The 10,383-nt window shown below is 47.3% G+C and overlaps 1 long non-coding RNA gene across 1 annotated transcript; it reads left to right on the forward strand.

The window, feature by feature from the left end:
• The first annotated feature begins 432 nt into the window (after positions 1–432).
• On the forward strand, positions 433–2,304 carry LOC137840725 (uncharacterized). The gene is made up of 3 exons (XR_011087663.1): positions 433–1,508; positions 1,582–1,669; positions 1,812–2,304. It is a non-coding gene; the product is annotated as an uncharacterized lncRNA (long non-coding RNA).
• The last annotated feature ends 8,079 nt before the right edge of the window (positions 2,305–10,383 follow it).

The following is a 10,383-nucleotide window of genomic DNA, read 5'->3' on the forward strand; positions in this document are numbered from 1 at the left end:
AATGATGATAGAATCACATGTTGTAAAGAACACGTTCTCCCAAAAGATTTGCCAAGGTGTGAGGCATGGGCGTTGCCAAGCCTCAGAAGGAGGGAGGGAGTAGGACAGATAGTGAAAGACAGTAAAACTACAACACTTTACAACATATGGATTCTCTAATACATGTGGTGTGATACAATTAAGTTAAAGTTTTCTCAAGCTTTTCAAAGTTTTGCTGTAAACAATTGGAATATTATTGAAAAATGACTAAAGAAGCTATGAGGAAGTGGTGTATGTGTTTGGAAGGGCACACGTTCATGCGCTTCCCTGGCTAATCAACATTTGTTTGCCTGATCAAAGGAACCATTTGCTACAGGATTTAACATCCATTCCCCCAGCCCAAATCCGACCAAGACCAGAGAGTCTCCTTTATCATTTTAGCCGGAGCGGCGGTGCTATACAAGCTAGCGCAACGGCGGCGACGCGGAAAATGAGCGGGAGCCCTCGTAAAGCTGAGGCAGAGAGGGTTCCGTTCTGCCCTACCGTCAATTCATCTGGCGAATGTCCGCTCCCTGGCGAACAAGATGGACGAACTGCTGCTCCTCACTTCAAGGAACACGGACTTCAGCAGACCCGCCGCACTGTGTTTTGTTGAAACGTGGCTTAGCGAACGAACCCCCCACCACGCCATGGAGTTAGCTGGGTTTCGGCTAACGCGTGCAGATCGGAGCACGGAGCTCTCCGGAAAATCAAAGGGAGGTGGTCTCTGTTTCTACATTAATGAACGTTGGTGTACCGATGTCATGGTGTTGAAAGAGTTTTGCAGCCCTCTCCTAGAAACACTTTTCATAAACTGCCGGCCGTTCTATTCACCACGGGAGTTCTCCTCGATCGTCATGGCGGCTGTTTACATCCCACCACACGCACGTGCGAGTGAAGCCACGCAGATGCTGGCTGACCAGGTGACAGACATGGAGAAACTTCTACCAAATTCACTAATCATTGTTCTGGGTGATCTTAACAGGGCGAACATCGCACACGAACTCCCCAGATACAGACAGCACATAACGTGTCCCACCAGAGGGGCACAGACACTGGACCACTGCTACACCGTAATTAAGGATGCATACCACTCTGTGGCTCGTGCAGCTTTAGGACTCTCGGACCACTGTCTAGTTCATCTGATCCCTGCCTAGAGACAGAAACTAAAAACTTCTAAGCCTGTGGTGAGGACTGTCAGGAAGTGGACAGTGGAGTCAAGGTAGGACCTCCAAGCCTGCTTTGACTGCACCGATTGGAGTGTTTTTGAAGCTGCAAATTCAGACTTGCATGAACTCACTGACACTGTCACATCATACATCAGTTTTTGTGAGGATCTGTGTGTGCAGACTAAGACCTTCTGCACGTACAACAACAACAAACCTTGGTTTACACCGAACCTTAGGAGGCTGCGCAAAGTCAAGGAGGGGGCCTACAGGAGCGGCGACCGGGACCTGTTCAAGCAGACCAGAAACACACTGAACCGAGAGGTCAGGAAAGCCAGGAGGTGTTACGGGGATAGCCTGGAGAGACACCTCTCTGCCAATCCTGATCCCTCAACAGTGTGGAAAGGCCTGCAGAGCATCACGGGCTTCAAGAAACGAACCCCCCGTCCTGTGGAGAGCCCAAGGCTCGCTGACCAGCTAAACAGGTTCTACTGCAGGTTTGATCCGTCCTCCCACACAACGGGACCTCCTGCAGCACAATCTACACAATCCACATACTCATCTCCCCCCACAACTCCTCTGTCCACACCTCCATCACCGTGGTCACCGACTCTCTCTCTCTTGCAGAGGCCGCGCCCGCACTCCAGATTCGCGAGGAGGAAGTGCGCCAGATGTTCCGGAGACAAAAGATCAGGAAGGCACCGGGCCCAGACAGCGTGTCACCTTCCTGCTTGAAAGTCTGCGCTGAGCAGCTGGCCCCCACCTTTGCACGGATCTTCAACCGTTCCCTGGAGCTGTGTGAGGTGCCCTCGTGCTTCAAGAGCTCCACCATCGTTCCAGTGGCCAAGAAGCCCGCCATCACAGGTCTGAATGACTATAGACCTGTTGCACTGACATCTGTGGTCATGAAATCTTTCGAGAGGTTAGTACTGAACCACCTGAAGGATGTCACGGGCGCCCTGCTGACCCCCTCCAGTTTGCCTACCGGGCAAACAGGTCGGTGGATGATGCGGTCAACATGGGACTGCACTACATCCTGCAACACCTGGACACCCCAGGAAAGTACGCCAGGATCCTGTTTGTGGACTTCAGCTCGGCGTTCAACACCATCACTCCTGACATCCTCCAACAGAAGCTCATCCAGCTCGCGGTACCAGCTTCCTGACCAACAGGAGACAGCGTGTGAGGCTGGGGAGCATCACATCTGACACCCTGACCACCAAATTCTCCCTCTACACCAACGATTTCTCCGCAAGTGACTCTTCCGTGAAGCTCCTGAAGTATGCAGACGACACCACTCTCATCGGACTGATCCAGAACGGTGATGAGACTGCGTACAGACAGGAGGTGGAGCGGCTGGTCCACTGGTGCAGCCAAAACCACCTGGACCTGAACCGCTCAAGACCGTGGAGATGACAGTGGACTTCAGGCGAGGCCCTTCACCACTTTCACCCCTCACTATCCGCAGTAATACTATTCTCTCATCAGACACCTTCAAGTTCCTGGGAACCACAATCTCTCAGGACCTGAAATGGACCGGCCACATAGACTCTGTCCGGAAGAAAGCCCAGCAGAGGCTGTACTTCCTGAGACAGCTCAAGAAGTTCAACCTGCCGCGGGAGCTGCTGAAGACCTTCTACACTGCCATCATCCAGTCTGTCCTCTGCACCTCCATCACTGTCTGATTTGGATCGGCCTCCAAACAAGACAAGCACAGACGGCAACGGACAATAAGGACTGCAGAAAAGATAATTGGAATCAACCTCCCATCTATCCAAGACTTGTACCTGTCCAAGACCAGGAAACGTGCAAGTAACATCTCAACAGACCCTTCGCACCCAGGTTGCAGCCTGTTTGAACTACTCCCCTCCGGACGCCGTTATAGAGCTCTGTACACTAAAACCAGCAGACACAGAGACAGCTTCTTCCCCCAGGCTGTCGCTCTGATGAACTCACACCACTCTTAGAGTCTCAGAGTCATTACTGTGCAATAACATCCCGCTTTCCACACCTTTTTTGTCTACACTGTTTGTACTATGTGTCCTCTCTGCATCCATTGCAGCCTGGTCATCCTAGAAGAGGGACCCTCCCATCTGTGGTCTCTTCTCAAGGTTTCTCATTTCCCCTAGCTGGAGTTTTGAGTTTTTCCTTGCCCTCTTGGGAGTTTAAGATCAGTTTAAGATCAGGGGGTGTTTGAGAATATCTTTCGTTCTTCACATGTCCTGAGTGTTGTTGTTAGTCACCTAAATGTTGAACAGAGGCTGTGATTTACAGAAGTCAAATTCCTTGTTTGGCACGCTCAAACATGGCGAATAAAAAACTCTTGAATCTTGAAACTTGAATCTTAACACTTAATTATGCTTAGCCATAATAATGGGGTCTCCTAATTTTAATGTGTATTGATATTGCTCAAGCTGTTACAGCTTAAAATGATGGCATAGCAAACTCATATTCCAAAATTGTGAGTTGCTACGTGTTTGAACAGGTCGTGTCCTCCCAATTGCTAACAATTAGATTTGTTAGTTTCTTTAACACCATCTCCTGGTGAAATTTTGGAATTACTACATGTTTTGGGATAGCCAATGTGCCTGGGCCAAATTCGATACCCAATTTTACACCATCTTGTACCACCATACCACTTGACAGGCGGTAAAGTTCGAAAAGTGAAACTATGCATTTTATTGATATGTTTCTTATGGATGGAAACCCCAAGTTGCCTTTATAGCAATACATTTCAATATCAAAGTCAAAGTCAAAGTCAGCTTTATTGTCAATTTCTCCACATGCCAAAGACACACAAAGAAACCGAAATTTCGTTCCCCCCTATCCCACGGTGACAAGACATGGCTCACAACAGACAAACAAGTAAACAAGTATAACAAAAGCGTGCTGAATAAATAATGAATAAATAACACAACAATAAATAAATAAATAAATAAATAAATAAATAAATAAATAGGAGGAGCAGAAAAAAAAAATATTAAATGTAACATGAATTTTGGAATTGGATGGTCATGATTCGATCCCTGCTGCTTACAAATGTTTACATACAAAGCAAGCTAGTTCAGGCGACGAAAGTCAGATTCATGACTACTGCCGGGGTGCCCTTGAGCAATGTCAGGCTTGCTGAGGTCACAATAGCAGTCATCTTGTATGGCGAAAGCTGTCATCTTGTATGTTTGATCATCTTGTCATGTTTTGTTTGTTTAATATCATTGTACAATCTCAGTTCATCTTTTGTGACTCCACTTTGTTTAATTTGACATACAATTAGCACATTAAGTAATACATGAGACAATATGTGGTCATAGAAAATGATATGACACCATTCACGACCCTTTGTTTGCCATTGCATTGCAAAACAAGAAGAGGATATACATAAATACATTAAAGAGAACGGATTCCGGGGTCTCAGGCCTTGTAAGGAACTGACAGTTGAAAGTCAAAGTCAAAGTCAAAGTCAGCTTTATTGTCAATTTCTCCACATGCCAAAGACACACAAAGAAACCGAAATTTCGTTCCCCCCTATCCCACGGTGGCAAGACATGGCTCACAACAGACAAACAAGTAAACAAGTATAACAAAAGCGTGCTGAATAAATAATGAATAAATAACACAACAATAAATGAATAAATAAGAGGAGCAGAAAAAAAAGGAGCAAGTGCGCGTACAGCAGACATTCCCGAAAATAGCGCAACAATGCCGCACGCTACGCAGAAGGGGGTAGCGAGTTCAGGGCCCTAACAGCCTGGAGAAAGAAGCTGTTGGCGAGTCTGGTGGTGCGGGAGCGCAGGCTCCTGTACCTCTTCCCAGAGGGCAGAAGGTCAAACAAAGAGTGAGCCGGGTGACTCACATCTCTGGCAATTGAAGTTGCCTTGCGGGCGACATGGGAGGTGTAAATGTCCTTCAGTGAGGGGAGCGAAGCACCAATAATCTTACCAGCCGTATTCACTATGCGCTGCAGGGCCTTCAAGTTCTGTTCAGTGCAGTTACCACCCCAGACAGCGATGCAACTGGTGAGGACGCTCTCAATGGTGCCATGGTAGAATGTAGACAGGACTGCCTGAGGAGCACATGCACGCCTGAGCTTCCGCAGGAAGTACAGGCGGCGCTGAGCTTTCTTTGCCAGTGACGAGGTGTTTGCGGACCAGGAGAGGTCCTCACTGATGTGCACCCCCAGGAACTTGGTGCAGCTCACCCTCTCCACCACAGCACCGTCGATGATCAGCGGCAGGTGTGTTGTGTGACCCTTCCGGAAGTCAACAATGATTTCCTTGGTCTTATTGACGTTCAGCAGGAGGTTGATGTCCCTGCACCACGTGGTCAGAAGGTCAACTTCCGACCTGTACCGAGTCTCGTCGCCCTTCGTGATGAGACCCACCAGAGTCGTGTCGTCAGCAAACTTCACTATGCGGTTGTCGCTGTAGGTCGCAGTGCAGTCATGCTTCAGCAGGGTGAAGAGCAATGGACTGAGCACGCAGCCCTGGGGGGCCCCCGTGCTCAGCGTGATGCTGGCGGAGATTTTGTCGCCAACACGCACCACCTGAGGCCTCTGACAGAGGAAGTCCAGTGTCCAGTTGCAGAGGGAGGTACTGAGGCCCAGCTCGTCGAGTTTGCAGATGAGTCGCTGCGGCACAATGGTGTTGAAGGCAGAGCTGGAGTCCACAAACAGCATCCTCACATATGAGTCCTTTCTCTCCAGGTGGGTGAGGGCCGAGTGGAGGGCAGAGCAGATGGCATCCTCAGAGGACCGCTTGGCACGGTACGCAAACTGGAAAGGGTCAATGGTGGGGGGGAGAACGGACTTGATGTGCTCCATGACCAGCCGCTCAAAGCACTTCATGATGATGGGCGTCGGTGCCACAGGGCGGTAGTCATTGAAGCAGGACGGTGCAGGTTTCTTCGGCACAGGAAGGATGGTGGCAGCCTTGAAACACGAGGGGACGATGGCCTGCTGCAGGGAAACGTTAAAGATGTCCGTGAAGACACCCGACAGCTCCCCAGCGCAGTCCTTCAGCGCTCGACCCGGGATGTTGTCAGGGCCCGCCGCCTTACGGGTGTCAATAGCGGCAAGCGCCCTCCTCACACCGTCGGCAGAGAGGCGCAGGGGCTGCTTTGATATCAGGGCAAATGCCTCTTTTTGGAGCTTAGTTTCTTAGCTTTACTCAAGGTGTGTGTGTGTGTGTGTGTGTGGAAGCGCGCGCGTGCGTGCACGTGTGTGTGCATGCGTGTGTACATGACGCTTGAGACTTTTGGTTATTTTACCACTGTATACCGTGTGTACATGACTCTTGAGACTTTTGGTTATTTTACCACTGTATACCGTTTGAAAATGTAGCATTTTTAATTGTCCATTGAACTTGTCAACATGACCCTACATTTTCATTTATAATTCTATCTTCTTAAGAAATGGTCCTCGACTGATTTATAACAGATCTGTTTGAATCATTTATATGTTTGGCTGTTTTGAATTGAAAAGTACCTCAAAGTAGCTTCTTCACGGTGCACCTGAGAGACAATAGAAAGAGGACGGTAGCATGGTCAGACAAAAGGTAAGAAAAAAAAACATTGAGATCAAAGTGAACGATTGACTTTGCAGTCTGCTTCAAGCCAGCGAAGTCAGTGACACAAGGATGAAAAATCACTGGAAGTCCGCGACGGAATCAAGGAGCATAGCTACAATAAGACGGGAGAAGACCCCGAGCAGTCCGTGCAGCACTCAGAAGTCAAGCCCTTACTGGCTGGCATGTTGCCCGCTGGACTGATGGTGGCCAGAACCAAACCAGTCAGCCAACAAGCCTTCGAACTCATACAGGTTAGACTCGGGAACATGTATGTTACTGGTTGGGTATGATTTTCTTTTGGGTCTTTTTTTCTTTCATTTTATATTCATAATATTTTTGATTATATTTTACAGAAAAATACATTCCATTTAAATTTGTCAACAATATTTTCAAACGTCATTACCATGTAAAGATTAATTATATTTTTGGGCCATGTTTTTTGTGGAATATTTAGTTCAAATATCTGTCAGCCAATCAACTAGCAGCATATGCCACAGCTAGGCTGCAGCTGCATGCAGACCTTACTCGCAGGGTGGACCAGACGGCCACTGCCACCAGCGTGCGCAAAGTTAACGAAAAGTCTGCCAATCAAAACTTAGAGAATGTAAAACCTGCTTATCAAAACTCGATGGCTACTGGCAGACTGCTACCCTTGGTGATGTGGGCAAAGAGCATCAATGATGTCCAGACCCATCCTCGGCTTTGTTTGCGTTGGAATAATTTAGCGGTGAAGCCTTGGCCTGCCAGAACTGGGGCCTTATGTTTTACGCGTTGAACTCCTTTCGTTCAATTAAGTTCTTCTAATCTTATCTAGTTCCAGGGATGTCCTTTGACTCCCAATCAGTTTTATGTATCCTTCCTGTCCTTCTCTTATCTGTTTGTTAACTGCTGTAAGAGGCCTTCACTAGCAATGAGCAGCGCTCCTTTGAACAGGGAAAATGTTCTTTGTTTTGTTCAAAGGAACTTCTTTCCTTTTCGTTAACTGTAGCTGTGATTCATAGATTGTTGTTGATCAGAACAGTAGTTGCATATAAGTTATCCCATATTTACTCAATATTTGGTTAAGGAACTCCATACCAGTTACCTCTCATTTACTTAGTGTGTTGAAGTGTTTAGGGCTAGTTACTCATTATTATTGTGTGTTGTGTTAGTTTACCAAGAAGATAAACTTAGCCAGGGGATCCAAACGACCCCAAAAGTCAAGCTGCTCAGGAGAGGACGTCTAAAGGGTCTGTAATGGCGGCGGACATTAATGGAACCCAGGTGATAAAAGACGAGCACCTGAGTTCTTCGTCAGATTGCGAATCCAGTATGACTGATGACAGCGCAGACAGTGATGTGAGTAAAAATCTTTAAAACAAGCTTAAGAAATGTGTGTGTCCTGCCCCCCCCCACCACCTCCCAAATTTTTTTTAAAAGAAAGTGTCCCATATTGCGTGTGGGTGGACTCCATCATAGACATTGAGAGCATTGAGGACTCCAAACAGCTAGTGGCCCAATACCAGCCACCTGTACTGTGCACGGACAACCCCAATAAGTCCAGAACGAAGAAGCGCAGGAACCACTCTGTCATCGAGAAGCAACGCCGCATAGAGCACCGTGCGCTTTTTGATGAGCTGCAGAAGGTCCTCGGCCAAGATAGACTGCACCTTCTCTCACTGGTTGGTGTTATGGCGTTTATTACTTTGGATGTGTGTGTGTGTGTGTGTGTGTGTGTGTGTGTGCGTGTGTGTGTGTGTGTGTGTGTGTGTGTGTGTGTGTGTGTGTGTGTGTGTGTGTGTGTGTGTGTGTGTGTGTGCTGAAAATGTCTCATTAAATGGTGGCAGTATTTTGTCAATTTATTTTATGCTCGTTACCAAGCACCTCACACTTATGTGTGACTCTTAGGCTTTGAGGGAAATCCAAATGCTGAAGTTTTTCTCTGACGGCCTGCTGGAGAGGAAGAAGAAGCTGGCCCAGATCCAGGCGCTTCATGTGAAGAAATTGTCCTCCTTGTCTGGTGTGTGCTGCTCCTATTGCATTGCAAAGTTAAAAACAAAACAAGCAAACAAACCAAAAATGTAAAAACCTGAAGTCTATGTTTTTGTTTTTAGGAAAGCCCGAGGACCTGATCAAATGCAATTTGAACATGGTTTTCAGTACCTTGAAGGACAAAGGCGGCTCTAAAGCAAAGCCTTTCTTCATGTGTCTGTACCAATCCAAAGAGGAGCCTGCCAAAGACGCCACCAGTCCGTCTTCCCCAGTCTTAGCACCACCACCGACACCAAAGCCTCAGCTTCTTCCACCAACACCGCCACCTGTAGACCCAACACACCAGCTTGAAGCACCGTCACTTCCATCTCCCGCGCCCCAAAAGCCCGTCCAACACAATAAATCACCTCCCGCTCAACCCAACAAATGCAACAAGATTCCTCCACCCGCATGATTTGCCATCCCTCTAATTCGCTCCAAGACAGGCAGACTCATCCTGCCTTTGTCCATGAACCCTGGCAAGTTCACACGTCTATGACCAACCATGCATTTCTGTTCCAATGATGTGCTCGCTTCTTGTATCAATAGCTCAAGGCATCTCCACGCTTATGCTCATGAACCCCAAACAGGACGCAGACGTAACATCTACCAAGTCTTCTAACACTGACTTAACCGACTCCCTGGACCGAGCATCACTTACGGACGCAGACCAGGACAGTCCCGTTCAAAAACTGACAGTGGATTCCAGGGAACAGATGACACCCCTCTCCAATTCAAATCCATTACCCACGTGGCGGCCTAGAGCGCTGACGTCAAAAAACCCAAATGATCCTGAAAAAGAAAACAAAACCAGAGAAGGACATAATGTTCATTAATGTTCCAGGGACAAATGCTGATCAAGAACATGGTTCAAGAAGTGTGCCAAAGAGACCGTGGTCTAAGGCAGAGGAAGCTGCTGTAATGCGGTATTTCAAGGATCACATAATCAAGGGAAGACTGGCCACCAAAACTGAATGCAGTCACTGTAAGCTGGTAGAAGGCTCTGTGTTGGCACAAAGAAATGTGCAAAGTATAAGAGACTTTGTTAGAAACAGGAGTGTAGCTGCAAAGAGGCAGTCAAAGAAAGAATCTCTGATCTGTAACTAACACAGTTCAGTTTTTTCTTTTTTACAATTTTATTTATTTGTTCACTAATGCTTTATACAGCAAGTTGTATTACTTAAAGTCATGACACTTGTTTTGTGTGACAGACTGTTGTCTACCTGTTACAGGCTGCAATTTGGCTGTTAGTCAGTGTCCTTACTAAAAAGAATGGTGATGTTTCAGCATTACAAAATTGAATTAATCATGATAAAATTATTGTCCCACTAATGCTTGGTGCCGTCAGGTTTGTATATTTATTTTAACGTCATTGCCCTTTAAATTCCTGTTAGTGTTTTATCTGGTCCTTTTAAAACACCTTTGTTTTTCTTAAATCTTGAATTGTCCATGAGGTGAGGGGCCAGACAAAGCACGGCTCAAAAAAACCCTTATGATGAAAAATATATATGGACTCAGATTTCCCTTGCTCGGACGCGGATCACTGGGGCCCCCCTCTGGAGCAAGGCCTGGAGGTGGGGCTCGAAGGCCAGCGTCTGGTGGCTGGGCCTTCGCCCATGGCGGCG

Source organism: Syngnathus scovelli, chromosome 11, assembly GCF_024217435.2.
Source record: "Syngnathus scovelli strain Florida chromosome 11, RoL_Ssco_1.2, whole genome shotgun sequence".
Classification (NCBI taxonomy): domain Eukaryota; kingdom Metazoa; phylum Chordata; class Actinopteri; order Syngnathiformes; family Syngnathidae; genus Syngnathus; species Syngnathus scovelli.